Genomic DNA, 17,293 nt, shown 5'->3' with positions numbered 1-17,293 from the left:
ATTGGAATACCATACGTAGTTTAAATGTATTAGGGCTGTTCAAATTTCAAATGAAAAGCTATGAGACCACACTATGAATATAATTGAAGTCTTTATTCCCAGGTAATCACCACAGGTATGAGCACAACTATCCCACTGTTTCACGAGCCGAAGTATTCCCTGTTTGCAGAATGCCAGTCCGCTGTGACAGGAGCCAGACTTCCACTGTATCCTTCAACTCTCCGTCCGAGTTCAAGCGTTTCCCTTTGAGATGTGTTTTTAACGAACAAAACACATGGGAATCGCAGGGCGGCATGTCCGGGAGGCTGCTCAAGCTACTCCTTCTTGAACTTGACCATTACACATTGTGATCTTGGAAACGTGTGGATGCGCGTTATCGAGGAGTCGCAGAATTACTTCCGTCGTAAACAGCACGAGCTGTTTGCTCTGCATGGACTTGCATAGGTTACGGTGTTTCTCACAGTACACGTCACTGTTAATGATTTTTACGTGCTCGAGGAATTCGATGAGTATCGGATCTCGGACGTCGAAGAACACGGTGAGCATCACCGTGCCCGCTAAGGCCCATGCTTTGAATTTTTTAGGGAGAGGTGAGGACTCATGCTGCCACTGCAAGCTGTTTTGCTTTGTCTCTGGAGCGAAGTGATGACACCAGCCTCGTCACCGGCGACGCTCCGCTCCAGGAAAGCTGGATCATTATGATATCGGAACAGGTGTTGCAGTGCTAGCCCCATATGGAATTTCTTTTGAGGTTCTCTGAGCTTCTTCGGAACCCACTGCACGTACACCTTCCGATAACCCAAACTGTGCATGCACCCACTGTTTCAACGCTAGCGCCCACCATCACTGCCAACATTCGTATTGTGACACGCCAATCATTTGCTCCCAGGTCGTCACCTTGTCGATGTGTTCGGTAGTGATCACCATGTTTGTCCGGCCTGGTCTCGGGTCATCACTCAAACACTGCCTTCCCCGTATACAGCCATCATCGGCGATGAATATCGGTTGGTTTAACCCTTTTCACAGTCAGAAATCTGATAACGCCTCCAACTCCTCAATCATCCAATTTTGAAATGTGAACGCCATGATCTTCTTACACGCACTGCCGCATCAATTGGACGGAACACACTATTGCCTACTTCTCTCTTGCGTCATGTGCGGGCTCCCCGCGCACGCGGACAACCACACCGAACACTACATTTGCGCCCCTAGATGTCCCACTACGTTATCTCAAAGCGGCATATTCGAATTCCAACCGGTTTGGTTGTTACGATGTTTTGTACCTCTTTATTTGAACACCCCCTGTATTTTTCACTTAGTTTTTTCTTCTGAAATATTTCAGTGCGTTTTTGATGATTTGACAAATTGTTCGTTTTAATCAGATTTAATTCTTTATGAGATACTCACATATATGTATCATGAATCGAAGTTTTTCCTTCATTGATAATATAGCAGTAGATGTCGAAGGACTTGAGCTTAGAGAATTTTAAGAATCAGAAATACATGTGGTTTCTGGAAATCCAGTAGCATCTTTTTTTATCTTACATTCGCTCGATTAATTCTGTGGTTTTCTTTTATAATTGCTGTTTTACTGCTTTTATTAAAAGTTTTGTAAATCTTCCGCATTTCAGTTTCTGAGATGGACAGAACGATACTGCAGAATATCAAATAAGTAGTTAGGTTTTCTTTCATAAAAGCATTATTAAAAATCGTTACTTAGAACTGTGTTGTAATTACTTAGTTATTCAAGTATGAATTTCAGCGTACCGTAGGTGACATATAAATAAATGTTTCAATAACAAGCTCTGCCTGTTATTGCTAATATACCAGGCAGCAATCTATGTTGATTATCTGTGAAACTACTCTCAGATTTTTTAATTTATGAGGCATTTTCTAACATAAGTTTTAATCATCAAGAAATGTTCCAACACATCCTGATGGATGTGTTGGAATTTTTATAGTATCAACATTACAGGAATTTTCATTACAGGAACAACATTACAGGAAGCATTCCAGGAATTTTTATTGTATCAACGAAATGTCTTTTTTTATGATTCATCAAATATTTTCACTACATTTAATATGTTGGTTGTCGGGGAACTCATTTGCACATTTTGTAAAAACATTTAAGTGAGAATCAATAATTATATCTTGTCTTACTTTAAGAACATTGTTTATTTCATAGCGTCGTCGCCTTCACGTTCGAGAGAAAAAGAAAACGTTTATGTGTGTATAACAACAAGAGATACATTGTTTATCCAAAGACCGAAAAAAATCTGATTTACAGATGAAAGGTTTAAGCTACTTTTCAGGACTTAAACGGTTAACCGGTTTACCGTTACTAGAATCGTTACTATGAATAAGGTCTTCCTATTTATTTTATAAAAGAATGGCAAAAATTATAAATCTTCAACTGAAACATTTTTTAAGATCTCGAAACCAAGTTTTTCCCGCCTTTTCCTTCACCTAAATCGATATTTCCCTTTTTGTATTTTTATTTTTTTTATTTTGAGCACATATAATCTCCTCGTGCGCCACAGATGTACAACACACGGCTTACCAATATGTTACCAAACATTAACAGAGAAGATTGTGTATTTTATTATCTACATATGTTACCAAACATTAATCAGAGAGTTCATTTCACTTATGCATTTAAAAAATTAAGTATTAAATGCATAAGTGAAAAGAACAAAAACAGAGAACAGCAGTCTAGACTTCACGAAAACAGATACGTTCACTAGCCAAGACACGCCGAAGATTTTCAAATCGCTCTGCAAGCATAATCTAGGGACATCAAAGTTAGGACATGAAAACATCAAATTTTACACATCTTGAGGTACGTTTTTTTAACACTCACATAAATTATTTGATATTAGATTGAAATGAAACAGGTTGCAAATTTACCGAGACCAGATAAAAACAGAGATACTTTTAAATTAACATAGAGGGAAAACTCGAAATGTGTATCGTAAACAAAAGGAAAGAACGTTTTAGTGCCCACAACGCATTGCAAGCCACGGCATAATTTAACTAAATTCATTTTTCGTCAAAACCACAATGAAATTTTATTCTGCATAGGATAAAGGTAAATATGAGAGTTCAGCCATATGCCTAGACAAAATGTCATAACCATTACACCGCCTAGCTCCCTTTTGATTTAAATTTGTTTTTTTAATTATATTTACTATCGATAAGAAATTATTTTTAAATCATTTCGATTACTCTTTTTAAATTTCATTAGTTTCCTTTTATAGAGGAGACTTTATACTTGAAACAAATATAAAAATGTGTATTTTTTTTTTTTTTTTTTTTTTTTTTTCAGATACTCGTTTTTGCTTTTTCGCAAATATGTTTGACTGGTTGTGTTTTATTAAGAGTAATACTTTTGCTTTTGCATTTAAGAAGGTCGTTTCCAGGTTTTCAAAATCTTTCTATTTAATTACAAAGAAGGAGAGAGCAAATTTCTGTATAATATGTTTTCTCTTTTTATACAAAACATGCTTACATCCATCAGTTTACAAGCAGATGATAATAGCATCAGTCGATAGTTTAGTTCCAAAATAATGAGATATTTCAAAATATTGATTTTGAAAAATATACAATTTTTTAAACATTTTTTATCAAACTCATCGTATAAAATTCGTAAACAGACTCTACAATCTGAAGGAATAAAAACATGTTCACAAAACTTCCTATTAACAGAGTGTTTATCTCCATTACCCTACATTACATCCTTTACCGTACAAATGCATAGCATACTAAATTCTTCATGCTTGTAGCTTCCAAATATTTACAAAAGATTTCGTCTGTGCTTCTACGTTAATTGATAATCCTTCAGAATTTCGCCAATAAAATTAGTGACCATTCTAAAGATGTACATTTGCTGTAAGAATAAATTCGCTCGTCTCAATTACCCCTAACTATGTGCACATTACATTTAACGTCTTTCCATATCATATCCTCCCGCAACTTATTTTCCGAAGAACTTAGAGCAAATGGTTGTCAAAGGATTTAAATTAGAAATTCTTCCATCTAATTTCAAAAGTAATCACAGCTCATTTGTAGTAATGAGTTCGAATTAAAAGCTTGAATTGCCATTTTGAGATTTCGTCTGGAAACTTTGAAATCACTATAAGTACGAAATCTGTTCATTAATGAACCACACTCGACAAAATTACCCGTAAATAATGAATTTCAAAAATAATTCTTCATTGTTGATTTAGTCAAATGAACGCAAAAAGTACTACTCCTCCGAAACGTTCAGAATAATAAAACCAGAATCACCCTTCAAACATTTATTATTTGGTTCACCAAATAATCACAGGACTGGTTTCAATTGCTTTAACAAATATTTATGCTTTAAATCGGCTGCCATGCTTTTTCCATCTTTAGAACTTTTTTGTTTGTTTGTTTGTTATACAGTTATGAAGTTACATGTTATAGAGTTATGCTTGTTATGCGGTTCATTGGCTTTTTTAATATGAATAAGAAAATTGTACGCTATCACAAGGCATAGAAAATCTTCAAATGTTTTAAATCATTTCTCGTATGTCATGTGCTTTCACAGGAGGATTGTCGCTTCAAGTCAGAATTTCTCAAGGCTTCCTAAATGTAGATAATAAAATACACAATCATTTCCTTATGCAAAAAACTCTAATGAGGACAACACATGACTTCCTTTGAGAGGCACATTTAAGTGCACACACTTTTTCCTGCACTTCATTTAAGCTTATTTCCTGGAAATACAAGGCAAGCTGAAAATGATATCAAAATTTGCAAATCTTGAAATTAAATATCCCGGTCATATTTATCGTATCTGAAAAAAGTTCTCGCATTTTATTTTTTTCATCACTAGTACACAACATTCCTAAACATAACTATAGGAAAAAGGAGATGGTATTAAAAGTTAAATTCCGTTATTTGTGTAAAATTAGTTTTTTAAATTTGAAATTGCAAATCCGTGAATATGTTTCCCGTTTAAAATACTTCTGTAATTCGAAGTAAAAGCTAGAAAAAATAAAGGCTGACTAAAGTTTCTGAAGGCAGGTAAAGGGTTTGGATAAATATATACATATACACTTTTGTGCTACCTATTGCAATAAAAAATAAAGCCTCATAACTAGATGGTGTAGTAATCGTACATACTAACATTCAACGTTCTACGGCTAATAGTTTTTTGAGTTCTGCAAGATACACACGTAGAGAAGTCACGAAAAAAAATCCCTTTTACAATCTATTTTGGAATAAAGAGTCCTTTACTCTGTCCATATGTACAGATGCCATGCAAAAATAGTCAGAATGGATTCGGGAACGGTCAAAATGTATATTTCCTTTGAAAGAAATAACCGAAAATTTTCCCACTTACAGTATTATGTAGAATCACTAAGTTTTTTTGACACTGGAGACGGGAAAAGTGAGCAATTTTCTTGACAGGACTAGAACCTGGATCTCTCGAATACGTGCCGAGTGTGCTACTGTTAACCAAGAAAGCATGCAGGAAGGAGGGAGACAGTAAGCAGCATACAAAGACTCTGTGCACTTTCCATTGCAAAGGCGTACAGCACAACCGCGACGATGGCGGCAGCAGTGCTCGCAGGCATAATGCCGCTTCAGATTAAAGCGGAACAAGGGGCAGCGATTACGCAAATCACCTTATTAAGACAGCAGCCTTTTTACAGGGGGCAGCATTATATCCCTGTACACTATGAAGAAAAAAGAACAGTACGACTAGTTCATTCCGCAGAATATGGCAGAGGAGTGCATGCGCATACCGACTACATCGCCTGCAGAGAGGATAACTCAAAAGTATGCATTTATACAGATGGCTCGAAGATTGGCAACTAGGTAGGGTGCAGCTTCATCGCCAAGAGGCAAGGGGATACCCTCGCAGCATGGAAAGGGAACCTGAAAGGAAACAACTCTGTTTTCCAGGCAGAAGCAGCAGCCCTGAAACATGCCCTATCTTATGCAGCCACTAACAGCCAAAATTCTTTCCGCATTTACACCGACAGCCAATCGGCCATCTTTCCAATAAGGAATCCTTATCATCCCAGCCCACTTATTGCAAAAATCCAAGCACTCCTGAGAGCTAGATCGTCGGCATTTCCACTCCACATATCCTGGATTAAAGCTCATTTTGTGCACCAGGGAAATGAGAAGGCGGACTTACTTGCAAAGGAGGCCACGCAGAACATAGATGCGCAGCAAATAGAGGTGCTGCTTCCCAAAAGCAGCATTAAAAGCACAACGTGGAAGGATTCTCTAATCGACTGGCAAGAAAACTGGGATTCCTTTCTGCAGGGCAGACGCGCGTACGTGTTCTTCCACAGGGTCAATACAGACAGGTTAATTTCAAACCCGCATATAACGTGCTTTGTTACTGGACACGGTCCGTTTCCTAGTTACTTTTATGATAGGCACCTAACAGCTACCAACGTCTGTGTATGTGGAGATGTGGGCAAACCTGATAATTATCTGACATCATGCCCACTTACACGAGACTTCCACCACGCTCCGCCAACTACAAATACAGTCGCCTACAAAAGATTCATGGTCAAGCAAACTTTAATACAGAGAAAAATACGATTAATGATGCAAAAACTCGAAGCGCTAGGCACTGAACTCTGCAGTGCGGAACACGTTTCCATCTAGCCATAGGAGTCCTAATCCTTCATGTATATTAATATCTTTATACAAGTTAATACAATATCAATGCATAACTTTAATGCTCAATCTAATCGAATAGGGAAATGCACATTTTATCTTATATTAATGTAATGTATGTATGCATGTACTATTATTGTATAAGGTATAACGATATATATAGTTATAAGTTGTACAATTTGCACTAGTATATGTGTGTAGAATATAGAAAATTGTTATTATTGTAAGCACTAATATATCCAGTGCACCTATTAATGTATCGAATGTACCTTTTATATAACGTATGTATTAATGTAATGTATGTGTGCCTGTATTATTTATGTATATAGTTATAAGCTGCGTAATGTGCACTGGTGCAGCTTTGCAACATGTCTGTAAAGTTCAGCAGATTTTATTATAGTATGTATTAATATATCGAGTGTACTATTAATGTATAATGAATTAAGTAATTATATTGATATATCGAATGCACCTTTCATGTTATGTATGTATCAATGTAATGGACATTTGTATGTGTTATTAATGTATAATGTATGTAGCTATAAGTTGCGTAATGCGCCTTGGTATTGCTCTCCAAAATGTCTGTAGAGTTTAGGTACTTTTTTTATTGTATGGCTTAAATCGAGTGCACTATTAATGTATAGTGTATCAATATAGCGAATGCACCTTTTATGTTATCTGTGTATTAATGTATTGTATGCATGTAATATTAATGTATAATATATATAGCTATAGGTATTGTATAATATATTTAGCAGTACTACTGTTGTGGTAATTCAACATAGTAACAGCACTTTTTGATGCAAGTATCTTTTTATTGTATAATAAGCACTGTTATTGTAGGAGTCCGCAATACGCCTGTTTTCCTCCATCTGCCTTTGTTTACAATATTCTTTTTCTGGACAGTTGCGGGATTCGGACGATACCCGAATAGTCAGTGAAAGCCTGTCTGGACCCTGCTCTCACCTATCACCTCACCTGCCACCTTTATACCTTTACTTCGTAAAAGGAAGTAAAACATTTTTTTTCAGAGACAACTATATCACTAACAACGGAATCGCTGCTATGAGCAGAACAATGAGCTCTTAGGTTTTCAATGAAAAATGAGGGGTGTTTCTATATCTTTTTTACCTTTCATGTGATTTCCATTACTCTGTTACACAAAAAGTATTCATCATCTTAATGAAATTGCATCAATTTGGTAATATTGACTGCACACTCTTATTAAGAATAAATTAAAAAATTCCGTCAACATAAAACGGGAAATATTTTTCAATATTCCGTGGCTCCAGATGAGTTATTTTATGGAGTTATTAATCTTAGACGTGATATAAAACTGTGCCATACGTTTTATGCCCATATATAAATTTGTTATAATACTGCTTATTTTATTATTGTTGTAGAATCATGATCAGGCATCTTCTGAAAGCGATGTTCTTTTATCAGTTAAATTTATGTATATGTATGTATCTAGAATGATAAGGAACTCAAATGTCAAATGGCATTTAAAGAGGATCCACATAAAAACAATCTGCGTCATTTTTATCCCCAAACACATAAATTTCTGTAGAAGAAATATTTGTCGCGTGTTGTAGCGCAAAAGGGCTTTGACCACGTAGAAAGCAGGATAGCTGACGGTTTGTGTTGGTATACACTTGTCATTCAATTTTCGAACGCTCCTGTGAGCTATCCTACATTTTAGTACGTTATCCAATTCATATTACTACTTTGCTAAGGTTTACCTGTTTTAGTTGAAATTTTAAATAGGGATGTGGCCATTATATTTTGATAAATTTACCTTTTCGATTAATAGCTGCTGTTTTTGACAACTCTTCGGCCTACGATCAATGTGATTTCAATCTTCGTACAGAGTGGAAACTATGGTGATGTCATTAACAATGCAACATGGACCTGTATAATTTTTAACTTCCGGCAGAACTACTTGGTTAGCCATTTTAATATGAAGTTTTCCCCAATTTTGTATTATTGCTACTGTACACTCTTGTAAGGGGTTCTGGTAGTGAACGGATGTTGTTATGTAGTGAGATTCGAGAATACTGAATAAAGATTTAATACCTTAATTGAAATTATCGGAAGACCATAATTATTCTATTTTAATTTTGTTTCTTTCTTATTTGAACTTAATATGGGTTTTATTTCTCAAAATTCTTATTTCCGTATGTAAGGGCTTGAGAACCAGTGTTTTAATGTTTTGTTAATTTCTACTTAAAACAGTGCAGTACCACTTAAAACACCCTACTTTCGGATTTCATATGTCCCAACCGACAAACTGAATATGCCTGTGGAATTTCTGGATACACAGGAAAGCCAACGTTGCATCCGAATGTTGAGACAAATAAGCAAATTTTCGATAGCTAATTCTAGCTGGAAATGGAATCTTAATGAAAACTTTAACTTTGGCCTTCGGAAATTAAATTATTTCAAGCATTTCAAATTCGCAACAATTTACCCAATTATTTATAAACCAGGCCTTAGTGATTGTTTCAAAAAAATCTAAAATCTCGTTTTTCATGTTAAATTAAAATCTTCCTCGCATTGTATTGAAGAAACGTCTAATCCTCCGAGAACCTTTTACAAATTTTTCTCCTGAAGGAAAGAAGCTAATATCTGGTTCATAGAATTTTGTTCAAACTCTTGATCAAACTAAGATTGTTGTTTTGGATAATTTAGTACATTACATTCACATGTTTCTCTGACAATTTAGTTGATAAGAATTTAGATTCAAAAGTTTTATTTTCTAACGATAAAAATGATAAATACTGCTCCCTGAACAAGATTTACACCCGATTAACGCATATAAACGATAATTAGAGAAAACACATGTATGGGACTTCATACTATTGTTTATATGAAACTTATTTCGAAGCCAAAAATCAGCTAAAACCATCGTAAAAATAAACTTTCGACGAGTAATAGATCTTTGTTGCATCATATAATTCATAGTAAAAAAATTAAGGGAAGCATTTTATGCAAGCAACTAAGAGGTTTTTATTACTGCATATTTCGAAAACGTTTGAGAAGAAAACTTTACATAAAATCATGGTTAACATGGGATTAAGTAATTATTTGTAAAGGTTATAGAATAAGTTTTTTCTTGCCGAAGCAGTATGTCTGGGAAAGTAGCCCATTCTGATGATTCTCATTTTTCAGATCCTAAAAGAAAAACAAAATAAATTTAATGTAAATAAATTTAAAGTAAGAATAAATCTAATAATGAAATAATTTTGTACCTGAATTTGCATATTCCTGAAGCGAATATTGAAAGTTTAGACATTTTTTTTAATTCCTCTACTTTATAATTTAAGATGATTAATGTATATACTTGAAAACGTAACTGAACTAGGAAATGCAGATTATTTAACATCTTTATTCTGTGTAATATTTATAAACTTTATTAAAATCTTTCTAGTGAATCGGTTTTCTATTTTCGGTTTATCTGAAATCTCTTCTGTATGAAAATTACATTTGCAAAATTTAAGGAAGCTGAATTACGCGTATTGTTATTTAATGTGAAGCGTGCTTAACGATTCCTGAATTTTTTTTCTTTCCATGCTAACTGATAGCAGGATCATGGCACGATATAAAAATATTTGTACATAAAATAGATTTAACAAAATTAAAAATTGTCACTCTTGTATCACGTGCATAATAAATGTGATCAAAAACGTGTTTTATGAACTAATCTAGTGGTGGAAATTTTTAAAAAGGATGAATTAAGGATACAAAGAATATCAGATGTAGTAAGAAAAAAGAAAAAGATTAAAAAAATACATTATATGATGAAACTTACGTAATCTTACTTCTCTTAAATCTCACATAAGGGGAGAGGTATTTCTGCAATTCAAAAGAAAGTATTTGGAAATACATCTGGCCTACATAAATTGTAATTCGAAATAAAAAATAAATTTTTTACATCGACATAATAGGCAACATAATTAGAAATGAAAGTTAACGGAAAAGATGCTGCAGTAGTGGAAAAATCAGGGAGTACTGGGAATTTGCCAGTCATGTGGATGATCAGTGTTAATTTAATATAACATACAGTAATGAATGTAACATGAAGAGGTAATTGGAAAATAAATTAGGCATTTTTATAACAAGAAAGAAGTATTTCTTCATATCTTGCTGCAAAGAAATCCTATTTAAAATGCGTCACATATAACTTAATTTTTTTTACCCTATTTTTGCGCGCGGATGGGCTCGTAATAGATTGCACGCAGAATTGATTATATCACGATAACATTTGTTTTACCAAAAGAACCACGCCACATTTCTGGAACGTTCTACAAAAATACGCGCGCAGATCTTCACTGTATCACAGAGTCCAGACAGTAATTACACTTCAGACTAAAACGAAGGTTCAACAAAGCGCAAAGCAAAGCGCATCAAAACTGCGAAGCTCATAAGGCATATATCAGTACTTCGAACTAAAGCTGAAATAAACAGCCAACTGCTCAAAAACTGATGCTCTCCGCCGTTTAGTTTCGGCCAAGTTTTCTTTCGGCCACTGGGAGATTTTTAGTACCTTCTCGAAATTACTGAAAGGTTTATGAGGGCTGGATGCTGTTACAATAAGTATAGCACCAATACAGTTACTCAATTACAATAGCCCTCACGGTTATACAGACATCGAAGGAAATTTCGCTTCAGGGTCGCCTACTTTGGAGAATTTTGGTGCTTTATCGCTAAATTAGGCAACAAATGTTTGCTTTCAAACCCACATCCAACTTGATGATATCAGGCCACTTTATAGGCCAATAAAAGGCCAGGAGGTAGCCATTTACTCAATGTTAAACAGTCTTGCCCCTGTTTATTTACTTTTCCGGCAAAGCGTAGCTGCTTTAGAATTTACAAAAAATTGTTACAATTTCAATAATAATTTCCTTCATATTACACTGAAGTGCCAGTGTTGTGTGATGAGTTTTCAATCCTTTCTCCAACATGTTCGAAAGATGCTCAGTAGAATTTAAGTCGGGGCTTTTAAAGAGCCAATTTATGTCAGAGAAGTCAGAAGAATGCTCATCCAACCAGGCAGTAGTGAACCGGGAACATATTTCACAAGTGTACATCTGTGTAGGCACCGAGGGAGTGGCTTCTAAGATGGAACTTCCAGTAATATTTCTGTCATGTCAAATTACTTTTAAGCGAGATGGTTGAAACATTTTGCCTCGCATTTCCTGTACAAAATAATTAAAGCATAGTCGATTTCTTCTGAAAATTTTCATTGCAAAGTTAGATCAAATATAAGAAATTGTGAAGATTTCGCTACCTGGTTGAAAGAATTTGATACAAACGCATGTTGAATGCTTCCCAAACTTCGACTGATCGATCTCGGTTTCTGTTTTCAAGGAACTACATTTTTAAGTATTCTTCATATCGTAAAATAAAGGTACGTACTTAAATTTACAATTTCTATAACAGTTCTATAACATTCTATTTTATGCTAATTAATTGACTGCAAAATGGTAACTGTAATTATTATTTAAAATTTGTTTCAGTTGCTACATTCAGTTCAGATGAAAAAATATACATTTCTATACATTTTGAATAAAAATTGTCTTGCAATTTTTAAATACAGTTGCATAAATTTATTGCGAGTAATTTAAAAACTTTTAATAAAATTAATAAATTTCATATTATTATTATCATAGCTATATTTTGCACCTGCGTGAAGGAATAGCATTTAATCCAGATTCATTTTAATTATTTCAGGCTTAAATATACTACCTAAAATATTATGAATACTGTTATTTTACAAAGAGAAAAACTATACAACAAATTAAAGAAAAACAAATGCAAATTTAAAACGTTACTAATATATAAGCAGAATTATAGCTGTACTAAAAGGTACGAATATTTTGTAAACGGAATTTTATTTTAATTAGAGTTATTCATGGTTCATCAGAAATAGTTTGATGTTGTGAATAATATTTCAAACTGAAAATAACTTGAAATACATATCCACAGATCAAAATATGATTTCTCAGTGTTTTGTGGAATTCCATTCGTGCTGCTAGAGTTGCATACTGCTATTTAAAACTTTACTTCTGTCAGTAAAATTCTTCTGCAATAATTTGTATTAAATGATTTTAATTTAATATTAAACTACTTTTTAAAACGGTACACATTATCTTTTTACATACATTCATCTTTAAAAATTATGCTGACTAGCCTGAAAAATACGGTCTAACTGACTTTCAAATTACTAAGGTAAAAAATGCGATACTTCTGCCACATTCAATTTGCCATGAATATTCATTTGCATTACTATACATTTAGTATGTTAAATTTCCCATTTAATAACTGTTCTCTTTTAAATGCATTGTCTACACAAGAAATACTCTTCAAACAGAAGGAATTTATCTTATTCACAAAGAATATATTTAATTTATTTATATATAACTTTTGATATTATTATAGACATAATCAGATCATACTTAATATATATTTTGAATCTTACACTTTTTAAAACCAAACGAATGCAAGCACTGAAATCAGAAAATACCAGATTCATTGTAACACTTCCGTCCTTCTCAGCTCAATATAAAAAATTACACACATGAATTCTCTTAATCCACAGGTGTTCGTAAATGCATAATATTCGAGGCTAACTCTAGCTTAAGTCGGTAAAGAGCAATAATATGCCGCGAACAACAATCCGCGATAAAAATCGCGACAGTGAAATGGCAGAGATATAAACTCATAAAATGAAACGTCTTCGAGAATTTCTACTATTACGCCATACATTTATAACTGCGAAACAAATGCAAATTAAAACGCACACAGCATACGCTCATATGCCCAGTTTCAAAGATTCATCGTCAAAAGAGCAATAGAAGCTCATTGCCCAGTTTTCGAAACCCCTCCCTCAGTGGTTACACAAATGTGCACTTGTGAATTATGCGAACCGGGATCTGCGAGAAGGGCAGTTATCTTGCTGTGATACTCCATTTCAGTGTGAAGGACAGGACAATATAAATGGACGAAGATGATCGCACAGCAACTCTACGTACCGACACATACTGAGGGAGGTTGGTACAAGTACCAAAGATCCTAAACACTCCCAAGAGAAAACATCCCAGACCATGACTAAGCCACCAGTTCCAATCTACCATACAGGATCCATGGCTTCATGAGTTCTGACGCTACATTCTCAACCTTCCATAGGTATTAATTAGTCGAAATTAAGACTTATCGCTCCTTGCTACTCATTTCAAGTCCACTAGAGCATATTCATATACTATTCTTCTTGCCTAGGCAAGAAGGGCAGCTCGACGTCAGGCATTCAGTAGAGGTAATCTCGAGGGTCTAACGGCTTCAGAAGCCCATATGGTGAAGCGAGCGTTAGACGATCCTTTTCCTGACGGTACGACTGTCGCTCTGATTCAGTTGGGTGGTAATTTGAGCTAATGTTTGGCTTCGTTGACTATGTACAATACGACTGAGCTGTCTCACATTATGCTTGTTCTAGGTTAATTGTCCTTTGCAATTTTTCCGATCACTAGATCTTTTTTCCACTATCCATATACTCTTGACACTATCGACCTTGAAAATCCTAGCCCGATGAGGATTTTTGGAAATGTAATGTTCCATGCGTCGAGTGCCTACTATGTATCCGAGATTGAAGCTGTCTAAATCAGAAGTTTTACCCATACTGATAATTGAAACAACTGATTAACAGCAATCATAGTACTAGCTGTATGTGCATTTACCACAACTTCCTCAAGTGAGCACAGATGCCGTCCAGCGCCATAAAATTGCATAGCCATGTCATGTAATTCAGTGGCACTTCAATGTAGTAGCATATACAAAATTTATTAAAGATAAAATCCTCCACAAAATTAAAAAAGACGCAATTACAAATAACATTGGAACTGCAACAAATACGAAATACCTAATGTTTCATGTAATAGAAATTATATTTTCTATATGTTAAAAGTGCATATTCATCAGAAATATAAATTCGTTCCTACTGAAACCATTCTTGTCAAAAAATATGTAATTTTTCCTTCTTTTAATATTTTAAATGACCCTGAAGCTTTGTCCCTGAAGGACTATTGTTTTCGTTTTGCAATTTTGCGTCGAATCACTATAAACAGCGTATCACTTTTCAAATTGTTGCCATTAAATGTTAGAGTCCTGTATTATATTTGAAGAAATTAAATAATTAAAAATCTGCATAAATGTATGTATGTTTCTCGCACTGGGATAAAACAACGGTATCTGCAGCCATCCAATTTTGAATGATGCAATCCTACTGCGAATATAGGCATCTGAAAGCACAAATTTAAAATTTGTAATTTCTTTTATTATCTATTCCATATTTTGTAATACTTTAACGAATTTTTGTAACACTGTACGGGAGTGGGAGAGGAGAAACCTTTTTGTCTCTAGCGCGTGGAACTGTGTATCGGAAATTCTAAAGGTATCTCCATTTTAAAATTATTTTGCAACATTGCAGTAGAACTGAATTTTATGGTTTAAATGCAAAGACCATGATATTTAATAAATAAATGCAACACACAAAACGTTAAAAAAACGCCCCTTTGGACGTAATTTAAAATCTGAAACGTTTCAGATTTTTTCAGAATTGTTAAAAGAGGAGTTTTATATAGAATTATCTGTCTTTAATTAAAATTTAGCAAAACTAGCAGTTTACTAGAAAATAGTTAAATTTAATCAACTTCTCGTTTTCGTTTTTAAATTAATGCTTCTCTTTTTTCGTAATTTATACGTAATCATGATACATTATCAGAGACGTGACTTCGAAAGTTGTGAAAATGAAATCGATAGAAAAATATTTTAATCTCTTAATTGCATAATTATACTTACAGGTACAATTTGGGAAAATAAAATGAAATCTATTTTGCTTACATTAAATTACTGCTATATTTCTTTGAAAAGCTAAATAACTATGATATAACACAATATTATAATATATGTATTAATTATAGTGTCAAGTAGTATTAGTGTCAGTAGTATCTAACTATAAAGAATATCTAAGCATTTTTAAAGAGATTCATTTACATCGTACAAAGACAATATATTCTGCTCACAGAAGAAGAAAATTTAAGAGAGAATCACTTGAGGTTCTTTTATCTTCCATGATGTGTCATTAAAAGTTTGCTTTCCGAATCAGTAACTTAATTAATTCGCTTACACATGCAAGTGATGTGGTTACTAAAATCTTTGTTAATCGAAATGAAAGCTGTAGTAGTAGATATAAAATGGGAAGAATTTTTTTTAACTTTCAACTTAACTTGATTTTTAACTCTTAAGTGCAAGAGAAAAATTCCAAAATTACTTCGATGCTGCTTCTTCTTACCGGAAACTTACATATAAAAAATGCCTGATAGTGATGTTGTGGATATGTTCGATTTCCTGGGAAGGATAGAAATTATGTAAGATATCATGCTTGCGCTTGTTAGATTGAAAGGTGTTCCAAAATTAAATTTTTTAACACTCTTAATGGAAAGCGACACGATTGTTTCGTCTTGATGGGTACTACTCTCGTCTATTTTATTAAAACGGTTTAAACGAACACCCTATATTTTTCCTTTTTTGAGTCACTCAGACAATCTTAATTGCAAATTTATTTTGTATTTTGATTGATTTTGTATTTTGTATTTTGATTTGGAGATTTTTGCTTTTATACCAGCAGCTGTCTTCACCATATGAATGCAAAAAAACTGTTACATTTTAAATTATATCTAAGTTACTTAAAAACATACAAATATTATACACTTACCTAAGATATACCAGGATTCATAGTCCACCGGCGGACTGAGCTGCAGCTATACGCAAGGGGGTTCGTAGCAGTCAGGTTCAGGGTCAGGCGTAGCCTGGATGATGGTCAAAGCTGCCATCACCAAAGCTGCAACAAAAACTAGACTGCTTCTCAAAAACGCCATTGTCTGGATTCACGAACTTAATCCTTATGAATATCTCATCTTGAAGCTGTCCTTTTATATTAAATTTTAGTCTTGAAAAATGTGCTGTATTCACAAAACAAATTAAGATGCTAAATGAGAATTCACGATAAACATGAAATCATTTGCGAAATAGGACGTGTTCTTTAAAAATGCGCATTTCTTCAGTGATATTAGTCTCTATTTACGTGACTAAAGAATTTTTAATGCTCCAAAGGGAGGGCTGTGATTTATTTATTTCGATGACTCAACAAAGCTTCAGGAACTAAGATTCCGAAGAAAACAATTTTTCGTAGGAGGACTGAATGCAAAGCCAACTAGATGAATCATTTTGCTTCGTGCAACTTTTCGTTATTTAAAATATTTTATATTTTTGCGACGTGTACGGCTTTGACGATGAAATTTTCCAAAATGTCTTGAATAAGCAGCGTTTCTTGATTATAATTTCGAAATGACCCTCTCATTTTCACGTTGATGCTTCTGCTTCTAACCACAGAACCTGCAACCCCACTCCAATTCTAATCATTTTATTCCAGTGTAAATAATATTTATCTTTTATAAATTTTATTTCAGAAAAAATATTCTATGGAGTAATTTTTCCTGTAAGAAGATCTTTTTTCACTAATTTCTCTAGTACTTCAAATTCATCAATAACTCCTCGTAGGAGAATGGCAGGC

General features: G+C 33.9%; 1 long non-coding RNA gene across 1 annotated transcript; it reads right to left on the bottom strand.

Moving 5' to 3' along the window:
• Positions 1-9,650: 9,650 nt before the first annotated feature.
• LOC118192330 (uncharacterized) lies at positions 9,651-16,781 on the bottom strand. Its single transcript, XR_004758744.2, has 2 exons — positions 16,436-16,781; positions 9,651-9,840 (listed from the first exon to the last, which is right to left on the bottom strand). It is a non-coding gene; the product is annotated as an uncharacterized LOC118192330 (long non-coding RNA).
• Positions 16,782-17,293: the final 512 nt, after the last annotated feature.

The sequence above is a fragment of the Stegodyphus dumicola genome, chromosome 8 (assembly GCF_044657685.1).
Source record: "Stegodyphus dumicola isolate Sdum_Otavi_A_Nest chromosome 8, ASM4465768v1".
NCBI classification, from domain to species: domain Eukaryota; kingdom Metazoa; phylum Arthropoda; class Arachnida; order Araneae; family Eresidae; genus Stegodyphus; species Stegodyphus dumicola.
The sequence above is the reverse complement of the archived record's forward strand: the minus strand, read 5'-3'. Positions and strand labels throughout refer to the sequence as shown.